We start from the raw sequence: 10617 nt of genomic DNA, 5'->3' as shown, positions 1-10617 counted from the left end.
GCATCACCACTAGGTGTCAGCAGAGAGGCTTTATGCAAACAAAGGTGGTCTTATGAAATCGTTGCTTTCGAAAGGGCAACTCTTCCTCATTGGTGTCTGTTTTCACTTGCCTGCAGCGTTTTGCCTCAGGGTTTTAAAATGAGCCAAGTCTGCAAAAACACAAATAAAAATGCAATGAATCAGTAGTAGATGCAATTCTGACATTTTTTCCCCCTGAACATTAGTGAGAGTCTACAATTTTACTAGTAAAAATACACTGGTCATAGCTATGGACTGATCAACCATAGCAATAACATGGCACATTTTTTTATCATGTTTAGTGTTTGAGCAAATATCTTTTGTGATGAGTATTATGTCTATGTTAGTATCTACACTGAGGTCAAATGCAACACATCTTCATTTGGATGTGTCTGTCTGGATGTTATGTTAATATAAGCATCTACACAGATATTGTTGCAGTTCATTACAGAAAATAGAATAACTCAATAATTGAAAACAACAACAATCAGTTTAAGGTGATACCTTGACTTCCAGAACCCATTTTTTGGAGAACCTGCAGGATCCTTGCTCTCTATACATTTTCAGGGGTGTCAAACTCATTTTGCTCCAGAGCCAAATACAGACCAGTTTTATCTTAAGTGGGCCACAGATTTTGGGGTGAAAAAAGTATTTTTTTAACATTATCGTGCCCTAGTTTGCAGTTCTATGTGTAAATGCGAGTCTGTAATGCACTGACAATATGCAATAACTGACATATCAGTCCCTGTGAGAACTTCATTTCAATTTCCTTGATTTTGTGGCCATTTTTTGTGAAAATGCAGAAGTTTAGCAGCAGTTTAGAAAAACGTCTCTAGTTCATTTCTCGCCTTTTTTCCTTTTATTTGACAAATTTAACAGTAGCTAAAAAGTGCTTTGCTCAGTAAAACACTATTTTCTTGAAATTGATCAAAACAGCATACATTTATGCTAAACAGGTCATTTAATCACACTTATGACATTAGGAGACAATAATTACCTCCGCCATTGGGGATTATGCTTTCACCGCCATCTGTCTGTCCGTCCACCCGTCTGTTAATGTGGATGTTTGTCAGCAGGATATCTCAAAAAGTTCTGAAATGATTTAAAATAAATTTGGTGAGCTGATAGACAATGTCAAAAGGAAGAACAAGTTCTGATTCTGGAGATACAGAACATGTTTTAGAGCATAACGTGGATGCTTGGCTGTTTCTACAGCACCACCTGCTGGTGATTTTGCACCTCTAAAATTAGCTGAGGTTTGCACTCCCTGAGGCTGTGTTCGAAATTGCATACTAACGTACTACTCATACTAAGTTTGACGTCAAATCCAAATGCATTACTATTATTATGTTGATATTCTACTTTGTCACTTTCTTGCTTAAAACGCTTTCAGAACTTTCTAAGATGGCAAATGAACAGATATATATAAATATACTCATTGAGTTTGTAGTGCATTGTATAGATTGGGCCGTTTCTAACACAGCCTTGTTCTTGTTAGCTATATTTTACAATGGAGACAGTATTCATTTGACTGACTATTAAAGTAATCACATGAAAGTTGCATTGCACACTTATTATTTGGAATTTGTGGGTTTTAGCCTTAGGTGCCATGTTCAAGACACAGGAAGGAGCTCCTGAGAACTCGCTGACACAGAACGTACTTATGATATGAAGAGTGGGTACAGCAAATTTGGTAAAAATCCAAACGTGTGACAAAAAGGTTGGGAATTATTGGGTTAGTGGATTTCCCTGTGTGTTGGCTTTGTGATAAACTTGCTATCTATTCTCCTGCATGATGTCAGCTGGGAAAAACTCAACCAAAAACCAGATATAAGTGAAAGCACAAGCGGAATTTATGAGTGAAACTTTGAAAGCCGTGGCTATGGATACGTTAAACGTATCCATAAACTGCCACTCTATGCATATGCAGCATCCCTCATTGGCCAGTTTAGGTCACGTGATAGGTGTACTACATGACTTAAAGTTCCGTCAGTTGTATTTTAGCTCATATTTATTTTTTAGCTACCACGCTAACCCTTTTATTTCAGCCCTATCCCTAATCCTAACTCTAACTCTATTCCTAACCTGGGAAATACCCTCAAATGTTTATTTTTGTCAGATATGTATTTTTAAAGGTGGAATTTCCCGTGTTAAATATGTTAAAATGAAAACATTTATATGTCAAAAGTGAGATTCTAACCCATGTTAGCGGAAGGAAGAATCCTTGAGAATGGCACTTAAACCACTCGGCCATCCTGTCATGATGAAAACAAAGGCACATTACGTTTATGTAGAAAAGAAACCCATAGTCTCAGGGGCTATGGTTACGTTTAACATCTCTACACTTTCAAACATACAGTACATTCTATTCTACTGATATTATCTTCTGCATTCAAAAAAAGATTTCTTTGTTTTCTGACATATGAAACTAAATACCAACACAGGTCGAGAACAAAAGAGAGCCGTGCTGATGATACTATGTTGATTTCTCTCGTGATGAAGTGTGAGCTGAGGGTTGAACTAGTTCCCATGTTGCCAGTTTCAAAAAACTGTGAGAATGAGAGTTGCTTTTTTTTCTCCCAGCACAGAACATTCCCCATCAATGTGCTGATATAATCTGTTGTACCTGCACCCTGCACGTGGGAATCAATGGGATTTATGGGACATAAACAAACAAACCAACTGACTTCAACTGATGTCGAGAGTGATATCCTCAGGTACACAAACTAGTGTGCACAAGGGAATGTTAGTGTTTTTCCCTCACGCTGTTTTACCAAGCACTAAAATGAATAAAATGACGAACACATGTTATCTCTGCTGCAAAATGTCAAATGAAAGATACATTTTGGGGAAATGTGCTTCATTTTTTAACTCAGTACAGGGGGAAATCCCACCACAGTAACACTTTAAACCAAAATGTTTTTCCCCAGAGATTTTATCTGCACAAAATGTATCAGCAGTGGCAAATGTTACTCACCAAAACCCCAAACTCTTTTTAGGACAGTGCAGATGTTTTCAACAAAAAATGATTTCACATTGAGAACAAAAAATAATAATTTACCTGGATTTTTGGTGAGATGTTCCACATCATCCCAACTGTGCTTGTCTACACAGCTGATCTTCATTAGAGCTTAATTTCTGTAATGATGACGTCACTAAAGCACATGCAGATAGAGCTTTAGGTCATTTTGAGGTGAAATCACAAATCAAGCTTGTGCTTGTGTTGAACCTATAATGTACTTTTATGAGAAACACATGGCATTCATGTATTTTTGACTTTCTCAATTAAGTTTTTAAACGTAATTAAAGTAACACATGATCTCCAGGTAAACATGCTCACACACCCTAATTTTTTACATAAAATAACAGAAAACGTAAGTTCCTTGACTAAAGCACCTTCATTTTTTTCCTCTATCGTCCTTTTTTGAAGAACCCTTCAGCTCACCCAGGCCTCCTCTTCTGCTCACATGCATTTCCAGAATATTCCACTAAACTCATTCAACGATTTCTAGCAAAGACATTGCAACAGTGTTAATTTTGTTGAATAAAAATGTCCGTCAAAGTTAATTTTGTCGACTACATTTTTAAAGTGAGAATAACGTAACTTTAACAAAATACATTTATATTTTCTGTGAACTAATAAAAATGAAACAATAACGTTCACACGGGAGAAAATCAAATCGACCAATCAGAGCTACGTTTCTTTCTCTCTTTTTTTTTATTTATCCAATCCAAACTACTTTTGTTGCATGGAAGGCGGGACAAGCCGGTGAGTGATCCAATAGGAAGTCAGCTGGTCGTGTTTACGGAAGTAAGACACGACTCATGTAGTTTTACGCATTGATCACATCAATTCTCATCACTATTAGTTCAACCTGCACAACATTTAGTCATTTGTCCACATCAATGTAGCAATTTCTCCTTCCTCTGAACAAATTGCAAAGGCTTTTGGACGTGTATCAATTGCTTTCATACAATTATCTGCTGATTTATAACATTATCATTTGCTTATGCCATGTCAGTCAAAATAAACTATACTTATGGATGCTGAAAAATCATGAAATTTGGCAACAGAAAAATTAATCACCAAGCACAGGCGCAGATAGAGGGGGTAGACATAGAAAGAGTACATGAAATCAAATTCTTTGGGGTGACAATAAATGATAAAAATTTGTTGGAATTCTCACATTAAATACATCTGCACTAAAATATCAAGAAATATTTCTGTAATGGCTAAAGCAAAGCACTTCTTAGAAAACAAATCACTCCCCATTCTGTACTGTTCACTGGTCTTACCATACTTAAATTACTGCACAGAGATCTGGCGTAATACATATAAAAAATCAGTAGAGTCACTATTCATACTGCAAAAAAGAGCCGTCAGAATTATTCATAATGTTGGGTATCTGGAACACACCAATCTATTATTTATAAAGTCTAAAATAATGAAATTTTATGATATTGTAGAATTCCAAACAGCACAATATCTATATAAAGCAAGGGATACTTTATTATCAAGTAACTTACAGAAAACGTTTCATGAAAGAGAGGGAGGGTATGATTTAAAGGAAAAGAAGTCAAACAATCAAAAGATCCTGCGTAAAATAAATATAAACAAATTATTTTCACAAGATACAGAGAGGAGGGAGCTTGAAGGTTTTTATTTTTTTATTTTATTTTATTATTTATATATATATGTACCTATTTCTTAAATGTTGTTTGATATTTATTTATTTCTATGAATATCTGATTTACTGTTGACACTGGTATATTAATTTATAAAACCAGGTATAGTTATCATTATATTAGCATACATTGATGTGTAAATATGTTACTATATTACCATATTGACAATCATATAAAGTTAAAAGGAAATTAAGTGTGTGCGTGTGTGTATACATATATAATAGAGATTCGGGGGTAGAATTAAATAAGTTTTTATACTTCTTCCTACTGCTTTTCAAACATGTTAATGATATATATATATATATATATATATATATATATATTTTGTTTTGTTGTGCTGATTTCACTGTCTCATGTTCAAAATAAAGTTAAGATAATAATCGTTCTCAATAAAACTCATAGTCTTCATTTCATTGCTTGAGTCATTACATCCAAAATTGTTGAACTCGTTACCAAATTCTGCCAAGCTAATTTTATACCTTTCTTTATATTTTTTTTCCTGGAAATGTCTCTTAAATTGAACACGGGATGATATTTGTTGTGATGTAAATGAAAATATGTGGCCAGACAGACAGTTTCAATATGTACTGTTACAGTATATTCTTCACATGTGTGCACAGCTCTACCAAAAGGGTGTTTCTTATGTTTGTTCTAAATTGGTGACTGACAGTGGTGTATTTTTTTCTTTTTTTGCACAATGTTGTAGAATTACAAAGAGCATATACAGTAAAAATGTGAAACGTACTACAGCAATGTGTAACTTTACTGTAATTTTCAAATGGCTGAACAAGTAGTGTTTAGTGCTGTCATGAGCATTTTCAGGAAGTGTCACTGAGTTCTGACCTTTTTTTGCATTGGAAAACAATGAGAGAATAAACTGTCATAATAAAAACATGACAAAGTCATTTGACTATCTTGTTCATAAATTATGGTGTCAAGACTTCTCATTTTGATGACACTGGCAGTTTCATTGACACGAATACTGGATTTTGAGGAAGTGACGTGCTTTGCAGGTTATCCACTAGGTTTTGCAGTTTGCACTAATTGTTTTGAGAAATGCACTAACTGCTGCGCAAATGTTAATAGTGATGTGAGAAAAGCACCAAACCGTCTGAGAAAAACTGTAATGTCATTTATTTAAATAAAATTAGACTATAACCTAACTTGTATGTGATGACGACATGTTGACTAATTTTAGTCAAAATGTGCTGTAAAAATGAACACTGATGGAGAAAATTAGCCACATTCACACACATCTGATTAACCTATTAACGTACAAATTTTTGGACCATACATCCATCCACACACAAATGTAAGTTTTTAAAACTTAAGGTGGTTGTCTTGTAGTCACAGTGATTAAAATGTAAATGACTGTCGCTGTGTTTTCCAAAGTAAAACATGACTTTTCTCTACACAACAGCTGCTAAAAAAGTCCCAATAAATGATTGTTTTTCAGGTTTGCTCTGAGACAAAATATAATTGCAAATGTCCATATTATCATAATGAATGTTTACGCAGACATGTCCTACTTTACATACAGTACATGTGTGTAGGAGTTTCCAGGTATTGAAGTAGGGAAAAAAAACACAAGAAACACAATTAGAGCACTTTGTTTGTTTGTTCGTTTTTTCTAAAATTACTGCCGGGAACTGAGTATGTTGCATCAGAGTGGCAGACACTGAGTCACAGGCTGTTCATTAAAATAAGTAATCAAAAATGTGCTCAGTGTGACTCAGCGTAAACATTGCAACAAAGATGAAAACAGACTTTCTGCTGCACCCCGGATTGTGTTTTATTCAAATACACAAATATTTGGTCAGTCAGGCCTGTGCAAACTCTAATTCTTTGTGGTTTAATAAGCCAGTTTGTGGAAAACAAGTACATTAAAACACATAGATTACTTATAGGAAGCTATTTATTTTCTAATTTCCTTTTTTGTTTTTGCATGTGGGAGACATGATGTGTTAATCTGATACTGAGTGGAGTCTATTCCTCTTTTTTGTCAAACCCAATCTTTTCCTGCATTTTCAGTTTAAATGGGAAATGAAAACAACTCAAATGTCGACCTATATTCATCTACAATGACAACATCATAGTGTTTGCATGGGAAATTAGCTATGCCTTATATAAATAGCTAAAATAGTCCTACGCTGCTTTGGAACAAATGAACCTACGTCAAACTGGTGAGGCTAAATTAAACATGAATTGAATGCTGAGTGGGAGGCTGGGTTTTTTTTTTTTTTACAAAACAGGAAGTGTCTGGGATCTCCCTTCGCTTTCAGTATCGCCAACACATAGACGGATTTTTTCTCTATTCTCTTTTTAAATGAACTAAACCACATTCTGGTTCCATTAATGATCTCATGCTATCACAAGTCAGAGGGTTTTAATAAAGTCATTCTCACCTTTTTGTGTATAGTTTTTTTTTTGTCTTGTAACAGTTAATTTTAATTGACGCCCATTACTCCCAGTTGTCCACTTATTAGTATTCTACTGTGTTCTGACCTTGGAAGTGAATGTGTGCTTGTGTGCCTGTGGTTGCCAGCTTTTGTTTATTAGATTGTACGTGATGTACTTTAAGCCAGCAGCTGTTGTTCAGGATAAGCAGGTGTAGACAATGAAGATGTCCTTTCCTCATGTCTCATATGACCACTTTTTTTTCTTCTTCTAATGATGTGTGCCCAGAGGGCTATCTATAATTGAATTGTGTTCCTCTGTGAGGTTTTGTGTTAGTGTGTGTAGTGCAGTGGTTCCCAAACTGTGGCACAGAAACACTAACATGCACACATTTTTAAATTTTTTTTTTTATCAGTCAATAATAATTTGTGGCACAACTCTTTAAAATACACCAAAAGGTGAAGTTCGAATTCTAATTCACGAGCAAAACCTCAGGAAAAAAAAAAGAATGAAAAGTCCTAAATTCTAGGTTAATGTTGGACAACACACAGGAAAGAGTTCAGACAAGCCAGTAGACACAAATAAATAATGTATAACATGAAGGAAAAAGAAAAGAATTACAGTAGAAATCATAAAATAAAAAGATAAATAAAATAGAAATACTAATAATACAAATATACAAATGTAAATTCAAACATACATATACAAATGTACAAATAAAAACAGATATATACAAGAATCAGAAGGCTGTCAGTTCCAGTTAATGTTGCTGAATCTAAAGAACAATGCTCTGTTTACCACTAGGTGGCGTTGAGAGCTGCACAGATCTGCTCTTTGTGTTGTATTTTTCCCTTTGTGGTGTCTGTAAGGAAAAGAACACGATCCATGCACGTACGTCACATATTTCACGTCCATCTCATCCAGCACATCCATCACTTGTCTCATCCAGCACGTTCAGTTGCTTTTGAAAACCAATATTTTACACTGATTACAGAGTTTATTATCTCCATTCCTCATCTTATTTAAGTCAGACACATAGAACGGTATGTACACTGAACAAAAATATAAATGCAACACTTTTGCTCATTTTTCATGAGCTGAACTCAAAGATCTAAAACATTTTCTATATACACAAAAGTCCTATTTCTCTCAAATATTGTTCACAAATGTGTCTAAATCTGTGTTAGTGAGCACTTCTCCTTTGCAGAGATGATCCATCCCACCTCACAGGTGTGTGTGTGTGTGGGGGGGGGGGGGGGGTCAGAAAACCAGTCAGTATCTGGTGTTACCATCATTTTTACACGTCTCCTTGGCATAGGGATAGAGTTGATCAGGTTGTTGATTGTGGTAAGTGGAATGTTGGTCCACTCCTCTTTAATTGCTGTGTAACATTGCTGAATAATGGCAGAAACTGGAACACGCTGTCGTATACGCCGATCCAGAGCATTCCCATCATGCTCAATGGGTGACATGTGTGATATAGGTGACATTATGCTGGCCATTCAACAACTGGGATGATTTCAGCTTCCAGGAATTGTGTAAAGATCCTTGCAACATGGGGTCGTGCATCATCATGGTGCAACATGGGGCCGTGCATTATCATGCTGCAACATGGGGTCATGCATTATCATGCTGCAACATGGGGGCATGTATCATCATGCTGCAACATGGGGCTGTGCATTATCATGCTGCAACATGGGGTCATGCATCATCATGCTGCAACATGGGGCTGTGCATTATCATGCTGCAACATGAGGTGATGATCGCAGATGAACGGTACAACAATGGGCCTCAGGATCTCATCATGGCATCTCTGTGCATTCAAAATGCCATCAATAAAATACACCTGTGTTTGTTGTCCATAACATACGCCTGTCCATACCAAAACCCCACCACCACCATGGGCCACTCCATCCACAACGCTGACATCAGCAAACCGTTCACCCACACAGCGCCACACATGCTGTCTGCCATCTGCCCTGAACAGTGAAATCCAGGTTTTATCCGTGAAGAGAACACCTCACTAACGTGCCAGACGCCATTGACTGTGAATATTTGCCCAATGAAATCGGTTACGACAATGAACTGCAGTCAGGTAGAGACCCCGATGAAGACAACGAGCATGCAGTTGAGCTTCTCTGAGACAGTTTCTGACAGTTTGTGCAGAAATTCTTTGGTTATGCAAACCGATTGTTGCAGCAGCTGTCCAGGTGGCTGGCCTTAGACAATCATGGAGGTGAACATGCTGGATGTGGAGGTCCTGGGCTGCTGTGGTTACTAGGGGTGTCCCGATCCGATATCGATATCGGATATTGGACCGATATTAGCCTGAAAATGAGTATCGGATATCAGATTCAAATTTCCAGATTTTCCATTTTTTTTTTCAATTCAATTCACGGACAATAGCTCTGGTGGACATTCCTGCAGTCAGCCATTTGCACGCTCCCTCAGAACTTTCAACATTGTACTGTGTGATTAAACTGAACATTTTTAGAGTGGCCTTTTATTGTGGCCACCCCGAGGCACACCTGTGCAATAATCATGCAAGCAAAAACAAAAGTGTTATATTTTTGTTCAGTGTAAAAACTGAACCCTCCCACGACAATAAGAAGGATTCATTGTTGCACAGCCACTTGACACCGGAAGTGGGTCACTCATTCACTAAAACTGGGATGGATGTAAATCAATGATATGTCAGAACAAGTTGTGATCTCATCCAGAACATCAGACTTTAAAGCTGCTAGATGACAGTCACAGTACAGTGTGGTAAAGGTTTAAAGCTGATTGAACTATAACGTGGTTGAACTTATGAAGATAGTGTATCAGAGTGAGGCATGGTTAGCAGATATGCTACGAGGTCAAAGGTGGATGATATTATATGATAGGTTGGATTTATTATAACTACTGAGAAGCACATACGTAATAGTAAATAATTTCAATTTTAAAATCCTGGATGAACAATAGGCCTACGGTCTTAAACTGCAAAACACCCACCCTGGTACCTACACTCTTATTTTTTTTTACTGTACTTGTGTGTACTTTCTCTATTATTTATTTTTGTTGTATTATGTTTATATTGCACTATATTCTCATTAATATTTTTTTTGTTGTACGCTGCTGGTCCCCCGAGAAACAAATTTAGTTTTCATGGAAACATGAAAATGACAATATTGAACCTTGAAAATATTCTATTATAGTCAAGTCAAGTTTATTTATATAGCACCTTTCATGTACAAAACCATTGAAAGTGCTTTTACACAAAACAAACATCGTAACGCTAGCACACCATCAAAATCACATTTAAAAATGAGGAAAAATCAAAACATGAAAAACAATATCAATCAATAAAACAGGATAATATCAGATTAAACAGTGTGACTGTCTAATTAAAAGCAGTGTTGAATAAAAATGTCTTTAACCTTAATTTAAAAGCGTTGACAGTTTGGGCGGACCTACAGTTTTCTGGGAGTTTGTTTCACAGATGAGGAGGGTTAAAAGTAAACAGTGCTTTTCAGT

At 36.2% G+C, this 10617-nt stretch overlaps 1 long non-coding RNA gene across 1 annotated transcript; it reads right to left on the bottom strand.

Moving 5' to 3' along the window:
* Positions 1-42: 42 nt before the first annotated feature.
* On the bottom strand, positions 43-3688 carry LOC114478618 (uncharacterized). The gene is made up of 4 exons (XR_003675883.1): positions 3415-3688; positions 3080-3173; positions 1016-1110; positions 43-149 (listed from the first exon to the last, which is right to left on the bottom strand). It is a non-coding gene; the product is annotated as an uncharacterized LOC114478618 (long non-coding RNA).
* Between the last annotated feature and the right edge of the window lie 6929 nt (positions 3689-10617).

The sequence above is a fragment of the Gouania willdenowi genome, chromosome 16, assembly GCF_900634775.1.
Source record: "Gouania willdenowi chromosome 16, fGouWil2.1, whole genome shotgun sequence".
Classification (NCBI taxonomy): Eukaryota; Metazoa; Chordata; class Actinopteri; order Blenniiformes; family Gobiesocidae; genus Gouania; species Gouania willdenowi.
The sequence above is the reverse complement of the archived record's forward strand: the minus strand, read 5'-3'. Positions and strand labels throughout refer to the sequence as shown.